This window comes from Eutrigla gurnardus (assembly GCF_963514095.1).
Source record: "Eutrigla gurnardus genome assembly, chromosome: 24".
In the NCBI taxonomy this organism is placed as follows: domain Eukaryota; kingdom Metazoa; phylum Chordata; class Actinopteri; order Perciformes; family Triglidae; genus Eutrigla; species Eutrigla gurnardus.
The window spans coordinates 1341929-1368976 of NC_139935.1; the positions used below are offsets into that span (position 1 = coordinate 1341929).

At 39.0% G+C, this 27048-nt stretch overlaps 2 long non-coding RNA genes across 2 annotated transcripts in view; both read right to left on the bottom strand.

The window, feature by feature from the left end:
- The window catches only part of LOC311010144, a 127332-nt gene that overhangs the window by 96942 nt on the left and 3342 nt on the right, over positions 1 to 27048 (bottom strand). The window lies entirely within an intron of this gene.
- Positions 1 to 27048, bottom strand: LOC311010142. The gene is made up of 4 exons (XR_014596737.1): positions 26982 to 27048; positions 1277 to 1381; positions 976 to 1061; positions 1 to 361 (listed from the first exon to the last, which is right to left on the bottom strand). It is a non-coding gene; the product is annotated as an uncharacterized lncRNA (long non-coding RNA).

Below are 27048 nucleotides of genomic sequence, written 5' to 3' on the forward strand. Positions count from 1 at the left end.
AATACGTGTATGATAAGAAATAAGTAGTTTATCAACAAATGAATAGGAAAACATTCTGAATAAATGTAATATGATGTTTTCTGTTACAGGTTGGTGCCAGACGGCCGTACTGCAGGTCAATCCTCATGTTCCCCCGATGGGCCTCTACTTCGGGAAGGGGATTTAAGGAAGGACTTCTGTCTTTCAAGGCGTTCCACGGAGAACCTCGTCCACTGCTTACTAACAGAACAGATGGGTTCCATGTCCATAGTTCCACGGTGGGGATGGGGATGACAGCGACGAAGTCAACGAGCCACTCCAGCAGTCCTGGAACATCCTCACAGGCTCGTAGCTGCAGTGTCTGCTCCAAATGTCCAGATCCCTGTGTTGCAAGAACATGATTATTGTTGAGGTTTTATTTGTGTTTATCAGTAGTGCAGTTTATAAGTAATACCACACGGTATAAGTTGTTACAGACAAATGTTTCCTGTTTAATGATTTACGATTATTAGGTTGTGTACAAATCTAAATAATAAATATCTGAATATATATATTATTGTTGACTCATGTTTTAGGCCTGCAGGTCTATTTCCCTCCTGCTCTGGAGGAGAGACCCTGCTGCAGTGGTTGGCATCATGGCTGAGGAGATGGGGTGTAGTGGGGTAATAGCAGGTCTTTGCTCCATCACCTCATCCATGACAACAAACACTTCCAGTGTGCAGCAGTGACCTCTCCTCCCTCAGTGCTGACACCTTCAGTTCATACAAACAACACTTCTCATAATCATTGTTTAGATCAACTATTCACCACTAGTCATATATTATTATATGTACTGTAATACTGTTCCACATGGGATAAACTTAATTGACTCTGATGTTTTAACACATTGTAGATATTACCCAGCACTGACTTTGTCTGATTATTAATAAGAAAGGCAACTTCATCTTGTTTCTTTTATGCGATAGTGTTCAATACTTTAAACTGCTTCCAACTCACCTTGTATTTCTGCTTCATGTTCTCCCACTTCTTCTTAGCTCATCCAGCTCCACCTTCCCTCCATCTAATGTTCTTCAATAAACATCCTATATGAAGAAGAGCACATAGAAAAGTGTTACAGTTCATTGATGATTTCTTGCCGACTAAAATAACTGTTAAACAGAACGTTTCAGGTAGACATCTCAGGAGAGCAGGACATCTCCCATCTATATACGCTGGTGTTCAACCTTATATCATTGAGTAGCTTAATATGCACCAGTAGTAGTTAAGCCCTGCATATGAGAATTATAACATTTAACACCACATTTTCTTAAATGAAGCCTCTCAGAGCAGCATCCCTCCTGCCGGTGAACGTCTCCTCATCGTTCCCTCCACCGGATGAGGCGCCCGGTGTCTGCATCCGTCCCTTTAACGAACGGTGCACCGCGTTATTAACCACCGTTAGTAAATATATTATCACGTTTTCACATAAGCACTATATTATTACCGTAGATGACCATTTAGTAGCCCGGGCGTTTAATATGCTAAATCGACTTGGAGCCCAGGCGTTTATAAGAACCAGGCGCGTATTTGCAACAGGCTACAATTTATTTTTGCAATGAGCAGCACCAGACCATCATGCAAAGAACAAGGAGCTCACCATAGCACCACTGGAACAAAACTACTTTTCCCCCCCGACGCATCTTTATTGACATCAGACAATAAATACAAAGACAGTTTGTCTGTGTTACCGCGACACAGGGAGCTGATCAGAGCAGTGTTATGAATGATAACGGAAGGGGGGGTCGATCGCGGTAATTTCAACACTGTACATTAGCGCATTTATCTATATCCCTATATCCCTCAGTCTAGCGCGCCTGTGTTTGTGTGTCTGTGTGTGTGTGTGCGCGCGCCTGCATGCGAGAGAGAGAGAGAGCGACTGCGGTCAAGCCCGCCTCCACTCCGAAATCCCCAGTCAACCTAGCCGCCAGTTGATTTGTGGTGCCTGTATACGTTAGCTAATACGGTAATGCAGTCCATGAACGGAATTCAAAATAAAAGCACCGACCCTATGAACACACTTTACAAGTTAACATGATTTCATTCATTCAGTCGATTAGTTAATTAATTAATTGAACATTTAAGGAGTTAATTCATTGATTATTTACTTAATTCATTTTACCATCCTAATTCATGAGGCCATGACATTTCATCTGTGTGAATAAATAGTCCAACGTAAAAATTAACACAATAGCTGGAGTTTCTGATGATGAATTTCAAAATAAAAGCCCACTTAATAGTCAAATATGATCAATATTTCCCTCAAGTACGGATCCACGTTAAGAGGAAACTCCCTGTTTCCACAGACTAATTTCACTTCAGACTGATAGTACTCAACCTCAGAGCTGCACTCAGATAATTTCAGGAAGATCTGATGTGGATTTTCAAAATTAAAGCCCTCTGAAATGTGACATTTTTGATGACATTTCCCTTTGATTTCAGATTTACTTTGAAAGAAAACTCCCTGTTTCCACAGACTCATTTCACTTCAGACTGATAGTACTCAACCTCAGAGCTGCACTCAGATAATTTCAGGAAGATGTGATGTGGATTTTCAAAATTAAAGCCCTCTGAAATTCAAAATATTTTCAATACTTCCCTCAAATTCAGATTCACGTTAAGAGGAAACTCCCTGTTTCCACAGACTAATTTCACTTCAGACTGATAGTACTCAACCTCAGAGCTGCACTCAGATAATTTCAGGAAGATCTGATGTGGATTTTCAAAATTAAAGCCCTCTGAAATGTGACATTTTTGATGACATTTCCATTTGATTTCAGATTTACTTTAAAAGAAAACTGCCTGTTTCCACAGACTAATTTCATTTCAGACTGATAGTACTCAACCTCAGAGCTGCACTCAGATAATTTCAGGAAGATCTGATGTGGATTTTCAAAATTAAAGCCCTTTAAAATGTGACATTTTTGATGACATTTCCCTTTGATTTCAGATTTACTTTAAAAGAAAACTCCCTGTTTCCACAAACTAATTTCATTTCAGACTGATAGTACTCAACTACAGAGCAGCACTCAGATAATTTCAGGAAGATCTGATGTGGATTTTCAAAATTAAAGCCCTCTGAAATGTGACATTTTTGATGACATTTCCCTTTGATTTCAGATTTACTTTAAAAGAAAACTCCCTGTTTCCACAGACTCATTTCACTTCAGACTGATAGTACTCAACTACAGAGCAGCACTCAGATAATTTCAGGAAGATCTGATGTGGATTTTCAAAATTAAAGCCCTCTGAAATGTGACATTTTTGATGACATTTCCCTTTGATTTCAGATTTACTTTAAAAGAAAACTCCCTGTTTCCACAGACTAATTTCACTTCAGACTGATAGTACTCAACCTCAGAGCTGCACTCAGATAATTTCAGGAAGATCTGATGTGGATTTTCAAAATTAAAGCCCTCTGAAATTCAAAATATTTTCAATATTTCACTCAAATTCAGATTGATTTTGGAGAGAAACTACCTGTTTCCACGGACTAATTTCACTTAAGAATGAGAGTCTCCACCTTAGAGAGTCACTCAGATAATATCTCTACATTCTGACATTCTTTCTTTGTAAATTAAGTGACATAAAAAATGACAGGCATAATAATTTCCCTCCAAATTCAGATTGACATGAACACCTCTTTGTCCAGGGCCATTTTCACCAACCCAACCACCCTAGAAGACTACCATGTCCTGTTGTTTCAGTCGCAAAGTGTTTCTTCCTTGTCCTTCAGCCACATGTGCTCCCTCACCTGCCCGGAGTTGGCCAGGTTTTTATCTTCTGCCTTGTGTGATTATCGTTTTACAGTGTTTTCCGAGTGCTAGTCTCTCTTCTTTTAAAGACTTTGCTTAATTTTCTAAGTTTTTAATTTTGCCTACTATATATGTGGATTTGTTCACTTGAATTGACTGACATTGTGTATATAACTGCTCAGCTCTTCAGTAAAAAGTTTGTATTGTTACATTTTAGATCATTTCATGTTTCTCTCCCTGAACCTGACTCTTTGATTGGTCCATGAACTGAAATTTCTCATACGTACAGGATGTTAAGTTTAAGTAATGTCATCTTTTTCATGCAATACTGTTGTTGTTTTTTTACACAGTGGATACTGATAATGTCATACAGATTGGCCAACACCAAACTGACAAGGCACAGTTTTGTTCCTGAACTGAAGTAGCGAATGGTAACTCAATCGAGTGGATGCACACAAATGACAACTCACTAACAAATTACCGTCTTACATACACATCTGATGGAAAGTTCTTTTTGAAAATAAAATGTTTTAATAGCCAAACTGCACTTATTTAGGTTCACATATACAATGATTGTGACCTGCATCTATTTCATTCCAAAGTGTTTTTCTTTGTCAATTTACTCAAATTAAAAAAATATTTGAATGAAAAAAAGTGTGTTTTAATGTCTTTGGTAAACAAAATGCTGAAAACTGGACTGGATTGTATTTTATTTTTTAAATACTGTACTATAAAAACATTCTGTTTTATATTTGTGAAAGTGATTAATATATTTGATTTATTTTATGTTTCACTTGGATCTTTTAATGACATGCCTAGTCCATGCCCATTAAGAGTTTTGATTTATTCAAGAATTTTTGAGGGCTTTTATCCCTTTTTTTGGATAGAACAGCACAAGTGAGGACAGGAAAGGGGGAAATAGAGAGAGAGAGAGAGAGAGAGAGAGAGAGAGAGAGAGAGAGAGAGAGAGAGAGACAGTGTGTGTGTGTGTGTGTGTGTGTGTGTGTGTGTGTGTGTGTGTGTGTGTGTGTGTGTGTGGTGATAACCAAAGTGTACAGCTGATTAGAGAGGCCTCTTACAGTTCAGTTTCCATGCCCACAGCATTCTAACTGCAGCAAATATCATAGGATGTTTAAGCAGCAAAACTATATTAAAAACTTGACATTACAGAGAGAAACTATCCAGAAGAAAAATAATGAAATAATCTATGAAGTTTCTGTTCATAAATCTCACAAAGCTCACACAGCTTTGAAGATGAAACTTATTTCCCACCCATCCAGAAAACAAAATGTCACGCTGTCAATCATCTGTTTGGTTAATTGTGACACTTGATCCGAGTCTTGAATCAGTTATTTTCTCTATTTCTCTGATCCAGGTTTTTAAAAAATGACAAAACCATCACAACCAAATTCATCATCGGCCTTATTACCAGTTTTTGAAAGCGTTAATTTGTGCATAAATTATGCACTATTTACATAATGTTTGCATCACATAATTTGATCTTGATGTGTGTTATTGAAAACATACATGTGTGTTAAATACTCTCTTAACAAGACATAAATGCATTTTGGATGACTTAACAGGTTATGTCATTGTTTTTATGTCCTCTCATCTGGAAAATAATGTAGGTAATTTTAGCCTACTTCTTAAAATTAACAGAGGAAGTACATTCATATGACATTAAAAGCAGTCGTTCTTCTGTTGATTGTTGTGACAATAATAATGTATTATATCCAGGTAATGATTGTGTATGTGAAAAAAATGATTTATATCTATTAACAAGTTGCTTATTTTTGTTTTAGATTATACCTTGTTCCCCTTTACATACTTACTCAATGTCATTAAATACGAAATCATTTTATTTGATTCACACTCATTATTTGGACCAAATTCATCATTATAATGACACACATGATCATCAGGATTTTCTTGGCGGAAATGGGTCCTCATAGATACTGCCTTTCAAAGTAACAGCATAACACAATCATCTTTCTCTTTCTCTGAGTATCAGCCTGAAGAGTCACTTATACATGTCTTTGATACGCCACAGAATTACAGAGAAACATCAGGCCTCTTGATCAAATCAAGTTTTTACATCACGTTGACCCTTCTCGTGTATTGTCGCTGCGCTGTGAAGCCGTGCGCACCTTTGACCAATTGAATTGCGCGTGCGCGTGCGCCATCATCAGTAAAGACTTGGCAAAATGTCGAAGAAACACCAAGGGTGAGCACACTTCTGTTAAATGAATAACACCCTTAGCCTAAGACACTTAATGAGTTTTCTTTTACATACAAATGTTGGATAACAGGTATGTCTTCTGTTTATGTCATTATCGAAGACAACGTCGGTGTAGCCCCGTCGTCGGGGCATGGATTAATCATTAATCAGCAACCTGCTGATAATTAATCAACATAACTGCTTAAGAAACATATTATCAATAATGAGCTCATAAACATTGTATTGACTACCCATACAGCCATATAAGTGAGCCAACATAATAAAGCCACCCAAGTGCACACACACAAGGACAAGCTAAAAGTGCGCAGGCCAGCTGTTAATACAACAACCAAGTACACACAGCGGTATAAAATACAAGCACCCCGTTTCACTGGAGTGAGCCTCTCCCCTTGGCTACACCTTGTTGTCCTAATGTGTTATTTTGATGGTATTTTTGTCAATTTCATTTATTCCCAAGTGGTCAAAAAACGTTGAACTTTGCACCAAATCTGTGTAATAAATTGTATCAACCCAGAAACAGCTGCAGCAACATCATAGAAATTACAGAGCATATGAGTGATCATCATATACTTCACTATAATGTTGTCACATCTTATACACGCAAACTTTTCAAAATGTTTATAGGTACCCAAAGAAAACATAATTACTGACTAAAAGACATGTTCCTATTACATTTTATCCCATCCGATACCGATTCCAATACCAGAACTTTAACTATCAGCCAATATCACTCAATCATAAATATTTTTTACTGCTGTGTACTACTAATCCTGTATGGATGTTCAATTATTGTTGTATGGCTTGGCTCAGGTTAAACCCTTTTGAAAACATTAACAAATACATATAGAGAATGCATGCCATGGAGCATGACTCCACCATTGTGAGGGAAAGTACAATGCATGGCATGCTGCTGGGAAGTAGCACGGTCCATTTCAGGGTTGATAAATCGGAGCAAATCGCCAATACCAATACCAACATTTTAGGCAGTATCTGGGGCATTTTCTGATAGTGCTATCAGTATCAGAACAATCCAACTGATCTCTGGCTAGAAAATGTTGACACAGTGCTGAGCCGCACATACTGTTGACCTGTTATGTCTCACTAAATATCTCTAACCCTGTAAAAGAAAATGGGTAACTTTAAATCTGTCAAATTAGTTATTACAGTGACTGCCTGGTGTTGAATACTGAGGAACCAGTTCAGCAATCTTTTTGAGCATGGTATATAGCAAGAGTATGTATGCTGTAGTGTTGTAGTCAAGACCGCACCAACCGAGACCAAGACATTACCGAGACCAGAGAGTACCGAGACCGAGACAAGGCCAAGACATTTAGAGGTTGAGACCGAGACAAGACCAAGACCATATATATCAAAGGAAAATCCTAACAAAACATCCCTCTCACACTGACACCGGGCAGGTAGCAGCTGCAGCTGGGAGAAATCTTTACACTATCAACGATTTGATGTTATCCTTTTTCACTCTTATCAGTAAGGCATGGACAAAAAGCCTATCAGCGGTGGTCTTGACCAGTCTCGTTCAAAAAACCTGAGTCCGCCCACTCTGAGACCGAGACAAGACCGAGTAAAAATGCCCTCGATTCCAAGACAAGACCAAGAACCTCCAAAAATGGTTTTGAGACCGGTTTCGAGACCAAGACCGATCTCTAGTACTACAACACTAGTATGCTGTCTTCCTAATATATTCTCCTTTTTGATTTTATACAGAGTGTACACCTTCATGTTATTTGGGGTGAGTAAGTTATTAATTCAATTATGAATAATCTCTTCATTCTCTTTATTGCGCATATTTAATGAGAGAATGCATGTCCATGTACGTTAATAATCATTAATTATGCTTTTTGCTTTGACGAAATAGAACAAATCCAAACAAATCTCTGGCGAGGACATTTTGAAAAGTGTTGGAGACTTGCAAAAGAGTGGCATTCCGCTCCCAGGCAATTCAACATATAAGGATGGCTTCTGGAGTGAAATGTGCACTGTACTCCAAACAACAGGAACAATCGGTACAGAGTTAATAAGGCCTATGAATGTAGTAAGGTGTGTACTTATCATGTTAATTCTCAGAAATTAAAAGCATGATTTATGACTTCTATAGATTACAATATATATTTGTTGTTTTCCTTTTGCAGAAAATGTCTGAAACTTCAAAAAATGGTGCTGGAAATGGACATCAGTCACCACAGCAGGTTGGTATTTAACTTTTGTCACTCAAAATGTTGTTATGTAATACATTATTTAAAAAATAATAGGACAGCGAGACAAAGCCTGATGAAGACAAATCTCCATCCGAGGTTGGTTATTTATGTGTGCCTACATGCTAAATAAATTTCACTGTCACTATACTTTACATGTTCAAATGTGTGTTGTCTTTCTTTCAAACCACAGCCAGCGTCCTCTCCTGTCCTGTCCCACGACAGCAAGAGCGAGACAAAGCCTGATGAAGACAAATCTCCATCCGAGGTTGGTTATTTATGTGTGCCTATATGCTAAATAAATTTCACTGTCACTATACTTTACATGTTCAAATGTGTGTTGTCTTTCTTTCAAACCACAGCCAGCGTCCTCTCCTGTCCTGTCCCACGACAGCAAGAGCGAGACAAAGCCAGAACAAGACAAATCTCCATCCGAGGTTGGTTATTTATGTGTGCCTACATGCTAAATAAATTTCACTGTCACTATACTTTACATGTTCAAATGTGTGTTGTCTTTCTTTCAAACCACAGCCGGCGTCTTCTACTGTCCTGTCCCACGACAGCAAGAGCGACAAAGAGCCAGAACAAGACAAATCTTCTGAAAAAGTTGGTCATCATTGTGTGTTATTTGCATTTAAACATCTTGGTCATGTTTGTGGAGCAATCAAGCCATGTCTGGTAATTAAAATGTTCCACTTTCAATCCCTGGCTCCTCTGTACATTTTGTCAAAGGCTCATTGACTTAGACATTGAGCCCCAAATTCCTGTAGATAAGCAAGTCGGCAACTTGCTAGGTTGCCTCCTCCATCAAACAATGAATGTGTGTGTTTGAAAGGACGAATATGAGACATACATTGCAAAGCAGTTAGGACGATAGTGATATAAACAGGCAGTCCATTTGCCATTTACATGTTTATGTCTACTGAATGGTGCATGTTCCTTTGTAGTTATTTGTGTATATACAGAAAGGTTTTAATGAATATAGTTGATGATTTTAGTAGTCCAAATCATCTACCCTCATAAGACACAAGGGTTGCTGTAAATAAGTAAAATAAATATTGTAGTAATCAATCACACCATCATCATCAACATCATTATGCCGATCTAACTTATATTCAAAACCAAATAGAAACACAATTTTTTGTGAAAAAAAGTTATGGGAATGCTATTAATAATTGCATCTTACCGTTATTCAACCTCAAAAAACATTTTTACTTGAAGTGCTAGCTACTTATTGTCATTTGACAATTTATTAGTGGTATGTCTTGTATTTTGATATTAAACGTTTATTAAATGTGCAGAACTGACAGTTCAATGTTGGTTTATTTTTGTACTGAAACTGCTTCATTCTAATATGGCATTATTACAATGAATTGATCACATCTTAACTTAATATTGTCATACCTGTGTTGAGTAAAGAATTATACCCTACTTAATGTACAGTGCACGATAATAAGAAAAATATTAAAATGTTAACATTTAATGTCACAGCAATAACATTGTGCATTTTCTTTAGGAAACCTGGAGCAATACATCAGACGACGATGGATTCATCAGGATCCCACTACCGACAAATCCATCATTCTTTTTGATTGACAGAAAAGAGTGGACTGTCTTAAAACAAAAAAGAAAACACAGAGGGTTTGCAGGAATGCAGTGGACGAATGTGATTGCTAAAGGAGTGAGGACCATCCACCCTTTTTGCTCTGTAGCATTCAAAAGGCACAGGCTGAGAGTTGTCGGCTCAAACACAAGCCCAGAATTCTCGTGCCTGGGTTATTGCAGATCTCCGGACTGCCCAGTGACTTTCACTGTTACTGTGGAGAGGGAGGATGACCTGAAGGCAACCGTGGAGTTTCAAGGTGGGGAGTGTTTTCACAATAAAACTGAATTGAAAAGACGACAAATACGGGCAGAGGACAGAGCAAGAATTGGCCGGGATCTACAAAAACAGTTACCTCGAGCCATGTATCTCGAGAAGTTGGCCACAATTACTGACGATGTAATGGAGTCTGGGTGCAGGGATGAGGCTCCTACTCCTCAGGTCCTGAAGAGTATATCATGGAAAGTACGCCAGAGAAGCCGTCTTCACAGTAATGATATGCTAAGCCTCCAAATAATGCTGCAGAACAAAAAGAACAGCCCAGAGGAGGTTCTACAAAAGGTTTTTTTACATCCCAAAGGTGTTCTTTTGTGGTCCCTGAGGAGTATTGAAATCTTCCAGGATCGATGCAGGGAGGACATCATTTATTTGGATGCAACAGGGAGCATTAAAAAAAAGGAGAAGGGCTCCCCTCCCTTCTATGTCTACGAACTTGTGGTTCGCCATCCAACCAAAAAATGCTCTCCTTTGCCAGTTGCCACCTACCTGACATGTGATCACACAACAGCCTCAGTGTTGTATTTTTTGGAAGCATTTCAGACTGATGTGGCCAGGTGTTATGGACGAAAGGGCATGCGGGCACCCATCATGCTGATGTGTGATGGTTCAATGGTGCTGATGCAGGCAATATGTCTGTCATTTGCCAAGAAGAATTTGCATGACACCATTAACCATTACTACAATGTTGCTAGTGGCACAGCAACTAAAGCTGATTTTGAGGTGCCCATTCTCCATCGCTGCCTGAGCCATGTCATGAAGAATGCCAAAGACATGTGCAGAAAGTAGTAAGCATAACCTATTATTACTACTATTTTAGTAGCCTACATACAGTAAGTAAATAACAAGATATTTTTGCTGTAACTCCACGCACACTCACAGTTAAGAGGTGATGCATCTGCCTTCATTATGTGTATGGGAGAAACACAAAACATCAAGTCTACAGTCTTTCTCAAATTGTCTTAACATCATCTTTTCACAAAGAACTGAGTGGTACCAAAACATCTGTGTACTATTGATATTAACACTGGTGCTAACTGGTCTTCCCCATACAGACACATTACAGGGTTCTTGTTAGAGTTCCTTTAGAATTCCCATACCTGAGCTCTCTTAGTAAAATGCAAACAGTGATGATGTACTCGGTAAATTACCACTTGACCTGCATGTGCTACATAAAAGACACATAGGGTTATGGTACAAATAGTATAATCTAGTTTAATGCTGCCAGGTTAAATATACAAATTTTCCTTACATGACATGAAAATATTGAAACTTTTGCATTTTTACAACCCACAGTGCAGCGAACCACTACCATCTGGCCATGCATATTTTTGGACTGCTCACAACTGCAAGTTCTTTGGAAGACCTGGATGACATGGTGCAAAGTGCTGCAGTTGTGTTCTCAAGTCCATCCAGTGGGGCCAATGTTGAGAAGCACTTCAACAACCTCCAGTCATGGCTCAAAAGAACTGGAACTCAGTTTGATGAGACAGACAAGTCTCAACTGAGTACTGAAGACTTAACGGTAAATACAATTTTTGTTAAAGTCAGAACATTTATGTTGTCATTCACACACATTTAGAGAATATTAAAGTTTCAAGTCAAGGGGCTGTCTGGTGGTATTTGATGGTTCTGTTAGATTAAAGAAGACGTAAGGGTTACAATAGCATCAAATGTCAAATCATTATCACTTTTACAGCAACCTCACACCACTGAGCCCTGAAGTCCAAACCCAATACATCACAGAATTCCATTTGTATAGAGTTTGCAGCCTGTGCATACCACTGATAATCAGTTAGAAAAATACACAGGTCTTTCTCTGTATATTCTCATTAAAAGCACTGCACTCAAACTGATCTGGAAGACGCTGTCCAGTCACAGCGACATAAATTGTCTGAGGCAGCAAAAAGTCCTCACACCTCCCTTGAATGTAGAAGTCCCTCAGCTGTGTAGCAAATGTAGAGATCACTGCTGGCTGGTCCAACTCCGAGCCATGTGTTTGTTTAATTTTGGTCACTGACAGTAATGTCAGAGTGGTGATTAAACCCATGATACATTACATGTAAAATCCAGTGTTTTTAATGTGGAAGTTCAGTCTGTGTTGATGGTTAAGGCAGTCAACTGAAGCCAGAAATCCCTCAGTGTTGCTTTACTGATCAATGAAACTGAGTGTTCCGGCTGGAAAGGCTGCATCTGCTCTTTCTGCATTTGGTATGTCATTGATGTTTAGGAAGAGGTACAGGCTATTTCTGCTTGGATTTCAAGTCTCCTCTTCTGAGTAGCCACATGGCGTGTTGATGAGTATTTTTGTCACTTAACTACGTTCTGACCAATGGAGTAATAGCAATAGGATCAGGTGGTGACACATGGCAAAACAGACGTTGTTTCCAAAAGCTCCCGTGCAGTGCATTCTGGTTAATGTAGGCACCGCATGGGTCCATAAGCTTGAGAACTATTTTTTCTCTGTCAATATAGCAGAAATTAGGAATGTTTTTCAAAATACCATCAACACTGACTGGACATCCACAAGAAAAGTGGTGGATTGTCCCTTCAAGGTACATGCTGCCCTTTTCTTTAAACTATGCCCAGAGACAATACATAGAATCTTAACTCACAATGACATCCTCAGTCATTTTAGTGCATTATAGAGCGTTTTCAGACTTTTCACAAATCGTTTCGCACAAATGAGACTGCACCACTTGCAGGCCCTGACACACTGCACATGAAGGCACAATTCCACTCCTGCATTTACATTTATCAATATATTATAATTTTATATAAGATAGAATGAAATAGAGAGCAAAAGCAAAAATAAAGTTAGAAAAAGAAGAGAATAACTGCTTTTAAGCTAAGTACAGGTCTGATGGGACATATAGGCTAAAGGAGTGTATAAAAGTAGACACTGATCTGTTTTCAGGCTATGGGACAGGGTTAATGTCAAAAGTTCAAAGCTGAAATGGCTTTTTGTTGTTCATTCTGCGGGTGAAAGTGTCAATCATTGAGGGCATTGCTAGTCTAAATTTGTGTTAGAGGACTTGAAAGTTTCACACCACTTATCACAACTTTGGTTTGAACTTTAGGAACTCAAAGGAAACAATAAATTTGGGAGGCGCTACAGGGAAGTCATGTCCAGAGCTCCACTGGACATGGATGGGGAGCCCAACCCATACTTTTCTAAAGGCCTCGTGGAGTACATGTCAAAGTACCTGCTTCCCTATGCTGGACTTTGGAGCGGAATTATGCTTGGTTAGTTACATTGATTTATTTTTTATTTAGTTACCTACCTGTTTCCTGAATTTCATAAATTTACCGTAATGTATTTTCATCAAATAAAAACACATAACATCATTTATATCTATACTAAGGTGACCTTGGAAGGCATGGCAGTGGACAATCATATCAGGAGTCCACAAAGCAGTATGATGCCCTGTCAAACATCAAAAGACAAGTAATTCCAAGTTTTTATCTCAATGTAGAAGTTTTTCATATACCTGATATTGTGTTTGACAGCTTATTGAAATTATTACTAAACGTTATTGTGTGGTTCCTTTCGCAGAACATAACTGAGGACAACAAGACCCAGGGCATTATGGAGAAGAGCCAGTGGGACCTGAAACATATCCGCTTCCGTCCAGGCCGGCTAAACCGTTTGGATGACTTTGTGGTTCGGTACCAACTAACCCACAATGCAATGCTGAGGGAATATGGAGACTCGAAAAGGGCTTCTCATAGAAAGGTTTGCACTTTCTATTAATAATGTAATTGAAGATGTGATAGGCCAAACCTAGAGCATCCTTGGTCAAGTGTCACATGTGCTCGATAATTGACATTAAAGTTACACTAATCCTTTAAAGTATTTCTTTCCTGTTTTACCTTTGGCTGAAATCCATGAGTCAACAAGTATCATATATAAAGCTGACAGCATCCTTGGACCTGTGCAATAATTGTAAGGCAACAAAAATCATCTGGCTGTCCTTTTTACAGGAATTGATGTCTCTACACAATGTGAAGTCCAATGTTACACAAAATGTGCACGTTACCTGTGCTTCAATTTGCCCAGACACAGTTTGGCACATAAATGCCATGATTGGCTAAAATGTCTCTGAACATTCTGATATTGGGAAACAATCCTTACAGCAGTGCCTCAGAGGTCAAATGATGAAAAATCATCCTTCACAAACTCATTGTCACTGTAAGAAAATGACTTTGAATTGGTAATTAAGAGATATTAATGCTTTCTAAATTTTTACTTTCAAAATCTTTTGTAAAGAAACGATTTCGGAATTCAGTCATGGGAGCCAAAATGAAATGACCAAATGAGAAATAGTTGTTGTTAGTTGTAGTTTCAGTGGAAGCACCACTTAAAGAACACAATTATTGCCTCTTGGACCAATAGTCGACTAAGTTGAATGACAGCTGTATGTGATAGTTGTCAATACACCTCAAGTGTGAAGGTCATGGGTTCATCAATCAACAGTGAATAGCTGGTTATTCAATAATGACAGAATTTAATATGAGGAAATTTTTGGGCATATGGATACAAACTTCTGTAAGAAATATTGAAATCCTTTAAAAAAAAAAGAACGCACATCAAACAGTACCTGTACAATCGTTACAAGTTAATCAGATTTGGTCTATTAGCAGAAATGTTGTTGTCTTACATGTAATCTCTCTGTCTCTCTCTTTATATTGGTCTGCACCTGTTCTGCTAAGCGATTACAATTGTCAATGACTGCTTCCATTAATACATCTCTATGCAGACCTTCAGAGTCGAGGAAGAGAAATGGAAAGAGCGGCAGCAGAAAAAGAGGGGACGATATGTCACTGCAATCCGCAAGCCATTCCCCTTCCAAACATCCACAACAAAGGTACAGGCACATTTTGTAGTAAAATTAGGATGTACCATGTTTTGTAAATAAAGTGATACTGTTATTCAACATTTCTGCTACAGTGGAGGGACTGACAGTTTTAGAAATACATTGTCTGCTAAGCTTTGTTATTGATTTGACAGATAACATGACAAAGAACCTTTTTCAGCATCCATAACTTTAGTGCAAGGCTCTAAAGGTACGACCTGCGTCAGGTGTGCAGCCCCCAAACAAGACATGAAATGCATGCATTCGATTGTTATCATTCAATTTTAAATACCTTCTCTACCAACACCCTATTTTGAATGAACTCTTCCAATACTGCATCAAACTGTAATAATATTAGCAACCATCTGTCAGGTTTTGGAATGGCAACTTTTAGAAGGATTACAGTTGCATGGTAACTTGTGAGTGTTGTAGGGATTATCCTCTGTCATCAATGCTAGTGTACTATATTTAGTTTGACAAATCAGGTGTTTAACGTGAAGCAGACATCTCAAAGCCGCCAGAAGTTAATGTGTTTCCATGTAGGGCCCTCAATCATATGATGGCTCACTAAATTGGCGTTCAGTCATAGGTTTTCATGGTGGGAGTGGGAGGGCAGGCTCTTTGAATTGAACTTTAACATTACATCAGAGCAGTCTAAATATGTATGATTTGGTTTATAGAAAGTACAGTAGTATTCGAGGATTTTGCTGTTTTCCCACTCTCCCTGAGTAAGACTCTAATAAATGCCATTGAATGTATTTGATGTACTTTGTGAATATTGTATGGGATCAAATAACATACTAATGATCCTGCAGGCATCCAGGAATTCAGTAAAACTAAGCAAGTACACATAGAGCCTTTTTCCAAGCTTTAGCTGAGGGGAGGCCCACAGTTTCAGACTTCATGCACTCAGTAATTGGCACTGAGTCATGTAAACTTTGAGAATCCTAGCTTTAGCGTATTAAAAAAGCTTTATTTATCCTCACCTTATTATTATGCTACCTCTTTATTGGAGAAATAATGTATGTATATTACAATAGAAAAAAGGAAGCACCATTAAATGAGTGGACCTGATACATACATATATTTTTTTATGAACACTGTCAATAGGTTGATTCCTCTGTTGCTGAGGGGCCCGTTGGCACAGAAGCTAACAAGTCTTGCCAGGAGCCAAGGTCATCACTTCTGGAGAAAAACAAAGATGTCTTGGAGGCGCAAGCGGGAGTATGTGGGGCCATCCCAGAAAAGGCAGAGGAGCCATCGTTCGATTGCAAAAGCCCACAGCAACAGCATAAAAGGCTTTCTGTAAATCTGTCCCAAAACGTGGAGGTTTGTGTCTGGAAGGCTGATCTCACCACTTTTGGGGCAGATGCCATCGTCAATGCTGCCAATGTGGAGCTGAAGCACTTAGGTGGTCTGGCACAAGCCTTGAGTCAAGCTGGAGGGCCACAAATACAAAACGAGTGCAACCAACACATCACTCAATTTGGTCCATTAAAAACTGGCGACACAGTTGTCACCAATGCAGGAAATTTGAACTGTACAAAAATAATCCATGCAGTGGGCCCACAACTTCCTCATAAACCGAACACTGCAATGGTTTGTACAGCAAAAAGAAAACTGAGGCAAGCTGTACGGGGCATTTTGAAGGCAGTCGAAAAACACAGTTTTCATTCTGTTGCTATCCCCGCAATGCAAAGAGCGTGTGCCAAGATTCTTTGCAAAGGGGAGATGACAGCATCAAGTGTGCCAGTGAGGAACCTTTCCAAGAGCGGGGGTCAAAGTGCAGAACGACAGGTATGATTAGATTTAATTTACAATGTTATTCCGAAGAGATATAAAAGCATAATTATAAGTGATACTTATAACCAGCATTATATGTTATACGGAAGAAGATAGACTGGGAATAATGTATTTGTTAAGAGAGAGAAAACAAATTGCAACATTTAATGTATTATGTGTAAACATGTGTTGTCTTTGGTCTGGGTTGATCTGCAGCTCACCTCTTTGTGGAAAAAGAGAGACACAGAAGTAATAGTGTCTGTGGTCCCCTATCAGACCAGAGGGCACTCTCTCATCATCCACCACAGTGAGCTGCGTTCACTTCGACCCCACCAGTGGCTAACAGGCGAGGTATATTTTGTTTATTATTCTGTTAAAGCTGTAGTACCAATGACAAATCAATTGTAAAACATAGTGTTAGATCATGCTTTTCCAATTTTTGGAGTTCCAAGTGTTTACATAACAGTTAAGTTGCATCTCCCCCCATACAATTCCCTGATCTAGATCATTGAAGCCCAAATTCACATTGCTGCAAACGAGCTAGACATGGGAAATACATTATACCTGCTGAGCCACTACGTAGCAGGTGTGATACTGTTTGGCGAAAGGCAGCAGCTTGCCCACCAGATATTGGCAAAGGTACATAATGTCATATGTAGAAATGCAATTAAGAATAGACTGAGTATAGTAATTACCTGGATGTAAGTGGCTTTGCTAATGGTTTACCCCACTGACTGTAAATTAAGATGGAGCTCACATCTCCACTTCCACCCACAGTCAAAAGCCTAAATATCCCAGTTGAAAGTGCTGCCATCTTGCAGTGCTGAACAACCACCTTAAGTAATTCAAACTCAGTTCAAAAAACTGTATTTGTCCCCGGGGGGGCAATTGAAGGGGTAACTCAAGGTGGCTGATTAATGGGAGATGGGCTGCGCAGACACAGTACTTATATAAGAAGAGAAGGGCACTGAGGGTCTGCAATCCCCCGATTGGGTGGGAGGTGAAAAGATCTCCTTTCTGGATGCAAAGGCCGAGCCTTGGAGGGGTAAACCGATAGCAAAGCCCTTGAGAGGATGGAGCATGTATGAAATAGAAAAAATATTTGTTATCCATCATGCACAATATTTATATAATAATCTATCATTTCACATTCATTGAAAAGTAAAAAGAAATAATTAAATAAGCAAACAGCTAACAGTATTAACTTTTTGATCCTTTCACAGGTGAACTTTGAGAAATACCAGGGCATAGTTTCCTTTGTAAATGTTGGCACCATCCACTGGAAGCTTCTGGTTAGTAGGTGACTTCAAACTGTATATACATTAAAACTGTGTTATGTGTTTTATATACTGTACATCTAATCAATATTTGTGTAATTATTTTATTATATTTTTCAGTATGTCAACGCTGTCAACCAGACAGTATATCTGGTGGATCCTGCAAGAAGTTCTACAGAGGAAGCTGATTCATGCCATGCAGCACAAACAATCAGGTATTCATTCATTTAAAAAATCATCAAACACACACATCCATCAGAGATACACATTTTTGATGTATATGCATTTCTGCATCAAAAAAAGAACTATCTTTCCTACCCTGAAAATTACGTAGGGTCCCACCTATGTGTATTTCAACACAAAAATGTGATGGAGTTTTTCATGGTGCTTCGAGTGCTAGTGCAATTGGGAAGGTGCACAGACATACAGTATGTGACGTGGCTGGGACATTCCAACAGGGAATTGTCATTTTCCAAGCACAGTTAAGATTAATTTGTGTGGGATGGGCACAGGCAAGACAAGATGATCACAGCCATGCAGATATTCAGTACAATAGCACAAGGTGGGTCCACCTTAGTAGGAGTGCGTTAAAGGCTTCCTGTGATGAGCATGCACACTATCCATAGTTGTTGGAGTTGTTGAAAAGGTAATTGTCGAATAGGTAATAGATATTTTGTGATGGTAGGTTGGGGAAAGAGAGGGCAAAATAATTGCTTCGGTATGGACTTAGGGAAGAACTTAATATTTTGAGAATATTGTTTTTGTGCATTAAAGAAAACTTAAATTATTCAATGTTAATTTGGACCATATGCAGCAGACTTGCTCTGCTTTGTTGACATAATAAAATTGAAATAACTTCCATCATAAATCTCATATAGTGACTACCTGAAAATGAGGAGAGCAAGCCTCGGCCGAACCGAGTGGGTCGACATTAAATGGAAAGGAGGAGTTTTGACCCATCCAGTTCAGCGGGATGGCAATAGCTGTGGGGTCATTGTCACAATGGTAAGTGCTTTCAGTAATTGAAGAGCTTAATATATCATGTTACTATCAGTCATGTTAGGTCACAGTTGTGATTTGTAATTTAATTATTAATTAATTAATTTTAACTATCTATGCTATTACTGTATCTTTTGTGATCTAATAATATGATATAATAATATGAATAATATGAAAAATGTATGATTAAATAACATTAAATTAGGTTAATGTAGTTATGCGTTACAGCAGCTGTAAAGTACAGGAGACAGACACATAATGTTTTGAATATTTGTGATGATCTAGATGGCAAAGGAAGTGATGAAGGCCTTCCCAGCTGTCCCAGTTATGACATTTGGGACATCCAGAGTGAAAATGGCAGAGGAAAGAAGAACAATGGCTCTGCAGATACTGGAAGCCTCAGGTTTGTAAGGAAAGTGTTTCTTTGTTTTGGGGGAATACTAACCTAAATGCAGCATGATCAGGACATGTCAATGAATGGAACATTTAATTCACATGTTAGTTAAGAAATCTTCTTAAGGGCTATTTTTAGTTGAGGCGGTTGCCTCCCTATAGGGAGGTGTTCAAGGCACTTCCTGCTGGGAGGAGGCCGCGGGGCAGACTGAGGACTAGGTGGAGGTATTATATCCCCTGCCTAGCCTGGGAATACCTCGAGAGTGTTTTATGAGGCAAGGGTGCCAAGTCAGCAGAGCCCAAATTCAGAGAGCAGGATGAGTGAAAACTCTGAGTTAGTTAAGCCTGAGATGAGGGAAACTCTGGGTGATCCGTGTCAGAAAGAGAGATAACTTAAGCTCTGGTCAGTTAATCTGGTAATTGACTTTGTGAAGTTAATGTGCTCGCTTGTCACACAGCGGTGAGGTCTGTCTTGTCTTGGGTGTTTAATCCCTGAACCTGGGCTGTAAGGTCTCCCAGGTGAGCCGCCATCGCCGTCTGAAACTCTTCCTGACGGGTTAGCCGGGCTTCTTGGATTCTGAGAATCTCCTCCAGCTGCCGGGTCACTGCTAAGTCCATACTGGCCAAAGTGTACTGTCAGGCCTAGACTAAAAGGAGGACACAGATGCAGTATTAAAGCAGAAATCAACAGGCTTTTATTCTGAAATTGCTGGCTCAGACAGAGTGAAAACAAATAAGGCTATGAAACCTTAACTTGACTGAATCAGAACACTGAGGAGGAAAAACAAAAGGAAAAGGAGAAAACAAAACCACACCAACGGTGGGAACTCAACGAGTATCGGAGAATAAGAAACTAAACCTGACTAATCTCAATCCTAACTACACAACAGAAAACGCTCTCAAGGAGGTAGACAAAAAAAACTAAACCTGACTAATCTCAATCCTAACTAAACAACAGAAAACGCTCTCAAGGAGGTAGACATGGCTATAGAACACTGAATAACAGGAAACACAAAAACAACACAAAATCGCTCCCAGGTGGAGGAAATCAAACGGCTAAACTAAAAGCCGTGAGCAGAGCTACACTATGCAAAAGGTTACAACAAAAAATCACTCTTCTAGAGGCACAACAAAAAACAGAAACAAAAACCAGTGACAATTAAACAGGGCAGATACTTAACGGGACAAGGCTATGACGAAGGGCTTAGGTGAACGACAGGCGAAACACTTTGGCACAGGACAAGGGGAGACGCGGACTTAAGTACACAGAAGGGTAATGGGAAACAGGTGGAAACAATCAGGGATCAGGGAAGACGTCAGACTGGAGACACATGAGGAAGGGCAAGTGACCTGGAACGAGAGGAGAGTTAGGATTTCAAAATAAAACAGGAAATACATGAGACAAAAACACCCAAGACAAGACAGACCTCACCGCTGTGTGACATCGCTGGCATTTTTCTTTATCAATCTCAGAGTTTGTGTCTGACTCCTACCTTTTTGCTGAGCCTGAAGCAGCTGTCTGACACACCCTTTTCCTCGTTCATACAGTCGCGTTAATTTGATGGGATGTGCGCTTTTTAGATATGAAAGCACGTACCAGATCACTTCAGTTACAGAAGTTTCCTTTTTTTCAAACTTCAAATCCTGGTTAAATATTACTTTCTTACACAAGGACATTAACATGAGTGCTTTTATGATCGAGCTGTCATCAATGTAAGCATACAGACAGCAATTTCATGGTGGCTTCATCCTCATTCAGAATAAATGTATGAATCATCCTACTTTCTAACACTGAGAACGTGTGGACATGAAGGCAGCTTTCAGACTGTCAGTCTGTCCTTGTACTTTTACTTCACATCACAGAAGCAATCACTGTTTAATTTATATAAGACACAATGATTGTCTTAGTGTCATTGATTGCACTGATTGAACATTCCCATCATAGTCATCATATGTCACATATAAATATATTTTAAATACAATTTGAAAGTGTTGAAACTTCTTGACTGTCCACGCTGTTTTTTAAAGATAAATGTCATGGTCTGCATCAGCTCACATTCATATGTCTACCTCTGTATTGAATTGGAGGCTCTGTCTTTTATTTCCTTGTTGTCATGATGAATCATAGTATCGAAGCTACATTGCTGCTGGCTTTCTTGCACACACTTGTCTCAGAGTGAACATACTCAGAGTTGATTTAACTAGTTCTGTTCAGTTGTTTTGAAACAGACAAGTCAAAGTTTACGATCTCAGGCTCAGGCAAGTCATGGGTTGTCATTAGGCTCAGAGTTTGTTAAGCCTGCTTTCTTAAGTGGGGCCCTGGTGAAAGGCAAAGGTTCTGAAGCTGGGGTGTGGTTGAGAAAAGGGGCGGTATAGCGGAGAGGAGTATAAAAAAGAATTTGATTTCGATGAATGATACTTGCTGTGTAAAAATAATTAACTGACATGAATGCAGTCTTTTACTGAAAGTGTTGTAAGCTAGTTGTTAAGCTAATGTGGAATATGGGCTGTAGTTGAATTTTACACAAAATTGCTGTTGTTGATATGATACATTTCTTTATATTTCTCCTTATATTTTAGTGTTCGATTCAGCCAATAACTGTGCAATGTGTTCTGCGACAAAGCCTCCTGGAGCTGGGCCTCCACTAACTAATTGGGTGAGTTTTTCCTCCTTTTTTCAGGGTTGGTGGGTGGCAGGAATAATGTCTTGATTTTCATGTATTAGGGCCCGAGCGCCATCTGCACGAGGACCCTATTGTTTCAAGTTCAAAATGTTATTCTGCCGATAGAAGCGAATGTTTAGCAGCCTAAACATCCCCCAAAACTCCATAAACTCTGCACACATGTCACATCTGGTGAAATATGTTATGCTTCAACATGATTGGGTGTGTGTGTGGCCCCCTAATGCCGTGTCATGTGATGAAAAACCTTCTCTGATCTTCATGACATTTGCTGGAGTCTCAGGTGACTCGACATTCGATTTTAATTTTGCTGACACTGTCTGGAGGACTTTAGGATGCTAACAGAATCACCAAATTTGGCACGTAGGTTCAAAGTCATGAGTACTTTAATTTGATAACAAAAATGCCTTCAGGTGCGGCACAACAGCTTAGTAGCGCCCCCCTAATGGCTTTTCCAATTTTGTACGTACAGACAAACTCCTACACAAACCAAAGTTTGCACATTCGTCACGGACATTGATATCTGCTAGGGTCTGTGCCTTTTCAGTGACAAGATGGCTCCACAGCGCCTACTGGAAGATTTCAAGCGCCTCCTACACGCATATACATGCATGACATATGGTATGCATATGTAACATGACCACACACACAAAAAACCGTCTTGGACCTATACCCTCAGTCCAACAGAAAGTCTGCCATTTTGATTCACAGTTGAGATTTAGCCGCCAATTGGCACCATTTCACAGCCTTGTACTTTATTGAACTCCTCCTACAGATTTAACACCACAGACTTCACCAAATTGTCATATCCATAGTGCCACCCACTGGACACAGGAAGTCAACCTCATATCAATCAATCTGACTTTATTTATATAGCACTTTTCATGCAAATAACATGTAGCACAAAATTCTTTACACAATAAATGCACACACACACAAACACACTCATGCACACAAACACACACACACACACACACACACACACACACACACACACACACACGCACACACTCACACTTTCTCTCATACGTAACAAATGCATTAATTTTTGAAACAAGGCAACTGAAGGGCCATCTTACTGTCAGCCATTAGCAGTGCGGACAAACATCATCTGATTTACATGACATTTACAGGTTGTTTTCTCCACATTACACACTACAACATGACATATAAGTGATGGGTGATCTCTAGCGCATAGTGGAGGCAGTGTTATTTCACCAATTCAGACAACATTCCGTAAACGCGTGCACCTGCAGAAATCACGACCTCTGAGAGCGCCACAGCCGGACATACGTCGGCTCCGAGGGCCTGATCATCGCTGCTTGCAGCTTTAATTGTCATTGCCTTTAAACTTAGAGGTAGTAGCATTTGTAATCAGCTATGCTGGTGGTCTGTAAGGGGAAAGGAGTTAGGAGTTGAGTATTCAGATACATCAACATTTTTTCACTAAACAAATATGTGAAATGTTAATGTTCATATGTATGACTTAAAAAATGTTGAGTGTTTTTAGTGTTTGTGTTTTTCGTGTTTGACTGCACCACTGACTCTCAGAAAGAATACAGACACTGTAGTTACGTTGTTAGCAACTTTTTTTCTGAAATACTGACAGGTCTATATTTGTGAGAGTAACAAGAAAACGATGTTTGATATAACCATCTCTTCATTTTGTAGATCCAGTGTGAAAAATGCGAACGATGGTACCACGAACAGTGTCTAGACATGGACACCGCAGCCCTGGAAAAGGCCAGGGCAGAGAGCTGGAATTGCTGCTTGTGCCTTTAAACTACTTGACTGACCTTTGATTCAGTTCAATTACCATGTACAAAGTATGTATATAGGTTAAATTATATATAGGCATGCCTTTGTGTATTTGTGTGTGTATTTTTTAAGTTATGATTGCCATACATATATTTTTGCCTGCTCAGTTTTCATAGGGATTGTATTCTTTTGTTATTACTCACTATTACTTCTGGTGACATTTATTTTATGTACCTAATCTTTTTTGTAATGTAATTTGTGTTGTTATTACATTGATTATAAAGATTGCATTATTAGTATTATGAGTGTTATTGATAAAACTAGATTGTTTTGAATGGTATTATATATATGTCACATGTAAAGCTTCACACATTTTATATATCCTATCTAGGTCCCTGTGACAATCTAAAAACAGTATTTTTGGTTTATGATCCACTGGGGCTATTTATAAAAATTATCTGCAAATTGATGATCTAATCGAGATATTAGAGGGCTTTAATTTTGAAAGTCAAGATGAGCACTTCCAGTTATCATCTGAGTGAGTCTCTGAGGTGGAGTCCTATCAGTCTGAAGTGAAATGAGTCTGTGGAAACAGGGAGTTTTCTTTTAAAATAAATCTGAAATCAAAGGGAAATGTCATCAAAAATGTCACATTTCAGAGGGCTTTAATTTTGAAAATCCACATCAGATCTGACTGAAATTATCTGAGTGCTGCTCTGTAGTTGAGTACTATCAGTCTGAAGTGAAATGAGTCTGTGGAAACAGGGAGTTTTCGTTCAAAGTAAATCTGAAATCAAAGGGAAATGTCATCAAAAATGTCACATTTTAAAGGGCTTTAATTTTGAAAATCCACATCAGATCTGCCTGAAATTATCTGAGTGCAGCTCTAAGGTTGAGTACTATCAGTCTGAAGTGAAATGAGTCTGTGGAAACAGGGAGTTTTCTTTTAAAGTAAATCTGAAATCAAAGGGAAATGTCATCAAAAATGTCACATTTCAGAGGGCTTTAATTTTGAAAATCCACATCAGATCTTCCTGAAATTATCTGAGTGCAGCTCTGAGGTTGAGTACTATCAGTCTGAAATGAAATTAGTCTGTGGAAACAGGGAGTTTTCTTTTAAAGTAAATCTGAAATCAAAGGGAAATGTCATCAAAAATGTCACATTTCAGAGGGCTTTAATTTTGAAAATCCACATCAGATCTTCCTGAAATTATCTGAGTGCAGCTCTGAGGTTGAGTACTATTAGTCTGAAGTGAAATGAGTCTGTGGAAACAGGGAGTTTTCTTTTAAAGTAAATCTGAAATCAAAGGGAAATGTCATCAAAAATGTCACATTTAAGAGGGCTTTAATTTTGAAAATCCACATCAGATCTTCCTGAAATTATCTGAGTGCAGCTCTGAGGTTGAGTACTATCAGTCTGAAATGAAATTAGTCTGTGGAAACAGGGAGTTTTCTTTTAAAGTAAATCTGAAATCAAAGGGAAATGTCATCAAAAATGTCACATTTAAGAGGGCTTTAATTTTGAAAATCCACATCAGATCTTCCTGAAATTATCTGAGTGCAGCTCTGAGGTTGAGTACTATCAGTCTGAAATGAAATTAGTCTGTGGAAACAGGGAGTTTTCTTTTAAAGTAAATCTGAAATCAAAGGGAAATGTCATCAAAAATGTCACATTTAAGAGGGCTTTAATTTTGAAAATCCACATCAGATCTTCCTGAAATTATCTGAGTGCAGCTCTGAGGTTGAGTACTATCAGTCTGAAGTGAAATTAGTCTGTGGAAACAGGGAGTTTCCTCTTAACGTGAATCTGAATTTGAGGGAAGTATTGAAAATATTTTGAATTTCAGAGGGCTTTAATTTTGAAAATCCACATCACATCTTCCTGAAATTATCTGAGTGCAGCTCTGAGGTTGAGTACTATCAGTCTGAAGTGAAATGAGTCTGTGGAAACAGGGAGTTTTCTTTCAAAGTAAATCTGAAATCAAAGGGAAATGTCATCAAAAATGTCACATTTCAGAGGGCTTTAATTTTGAAAATCCACATCAGATCTACCTGAAATTATCTGAGTGCAGCTCTGAGGTTGAGTACTATCAGTCTGAAGTGAAATTAGTCTGTGGAAACAGGGAGTTTCCCTCCAATAGCAATCTGAACTTGAGGGAAATATGGATGATATTTGACATTTCAGAGGGCTTTAATTTTGAAAATCCACATCAGATCTACCTGAAATTATCTGAGTGCAGCTCTGAGGTTGAGTACTATCAGTCTGAAGTGAAATTAGTCTGTGGAAACAGGGAGTTTCCTCTTAACGTGGATCCGTACTTGAGGGAAATATTGATCATATTTGACTATTTAGTGGGGTTTTATTTTGAAATTCATCATCAGAAACTCCAGCTATTGTGTTAATTTTTACGTTGGACTATTTATTCACACAGATGAAATGTCATGGCCTCATGAATTAGGATGGTAAAATGAATTAAGTAAATAATCAATGAATTAACTCCTTAAATGTTCAATTAATTAATTAACTAATCGACTGAATGAATGAAATCATGTTAACTTGTAAAGTGTGTTCATAGGTCGGTGCTTTTATTTTGAATTCCGTTCATGGACTGCATTACCGTATTAGCTAACGTATACAGGCACCACAAATCAACTGGCGGCTAGGTTGACTGGGGATTTCGGAGTGGAGGCGGGCTTGACCGCAGTAGAGAGCGCGAGAGGAGGGGCTGACTGACAGAAGAGGTGAGAGCCGGTGAAGTGCTGTTAAAAAAAAAACTTTTGTTTTCTGTGCAAGACTATGGTAAACACTTAATCGCCCGGGCGTTTAATTGAACCGGCGTTTATTATGCCAAATGAGGTCGGACCCCGGCGGCTATTAGAGCACAGGCGCGTATTTGCACGCGGGCGATTATTTGGTCATCTACGGTAGTTAACGTCGGTAAAAACGGCACATTTTCCGCTTCGCTTGCGCTCGCTAACCTCTGTGGTAAATTAGCGTCAGTAGGCTAGCCGGCTGCCAGGACCTTCGATTCGTAACGTTAACGTACAATGCCAACAACAATAAAGTAACGTTCATTATCAATACGATTTAAAAGTCAGCTGGAAACATAAAAGTCATGTTACAGTATACTTACATGTGTACGCGGTTTGTGTCGGGCTGTCGCCAGAATCACCGCAGTCGTCCGCCATTATCCAAAACTT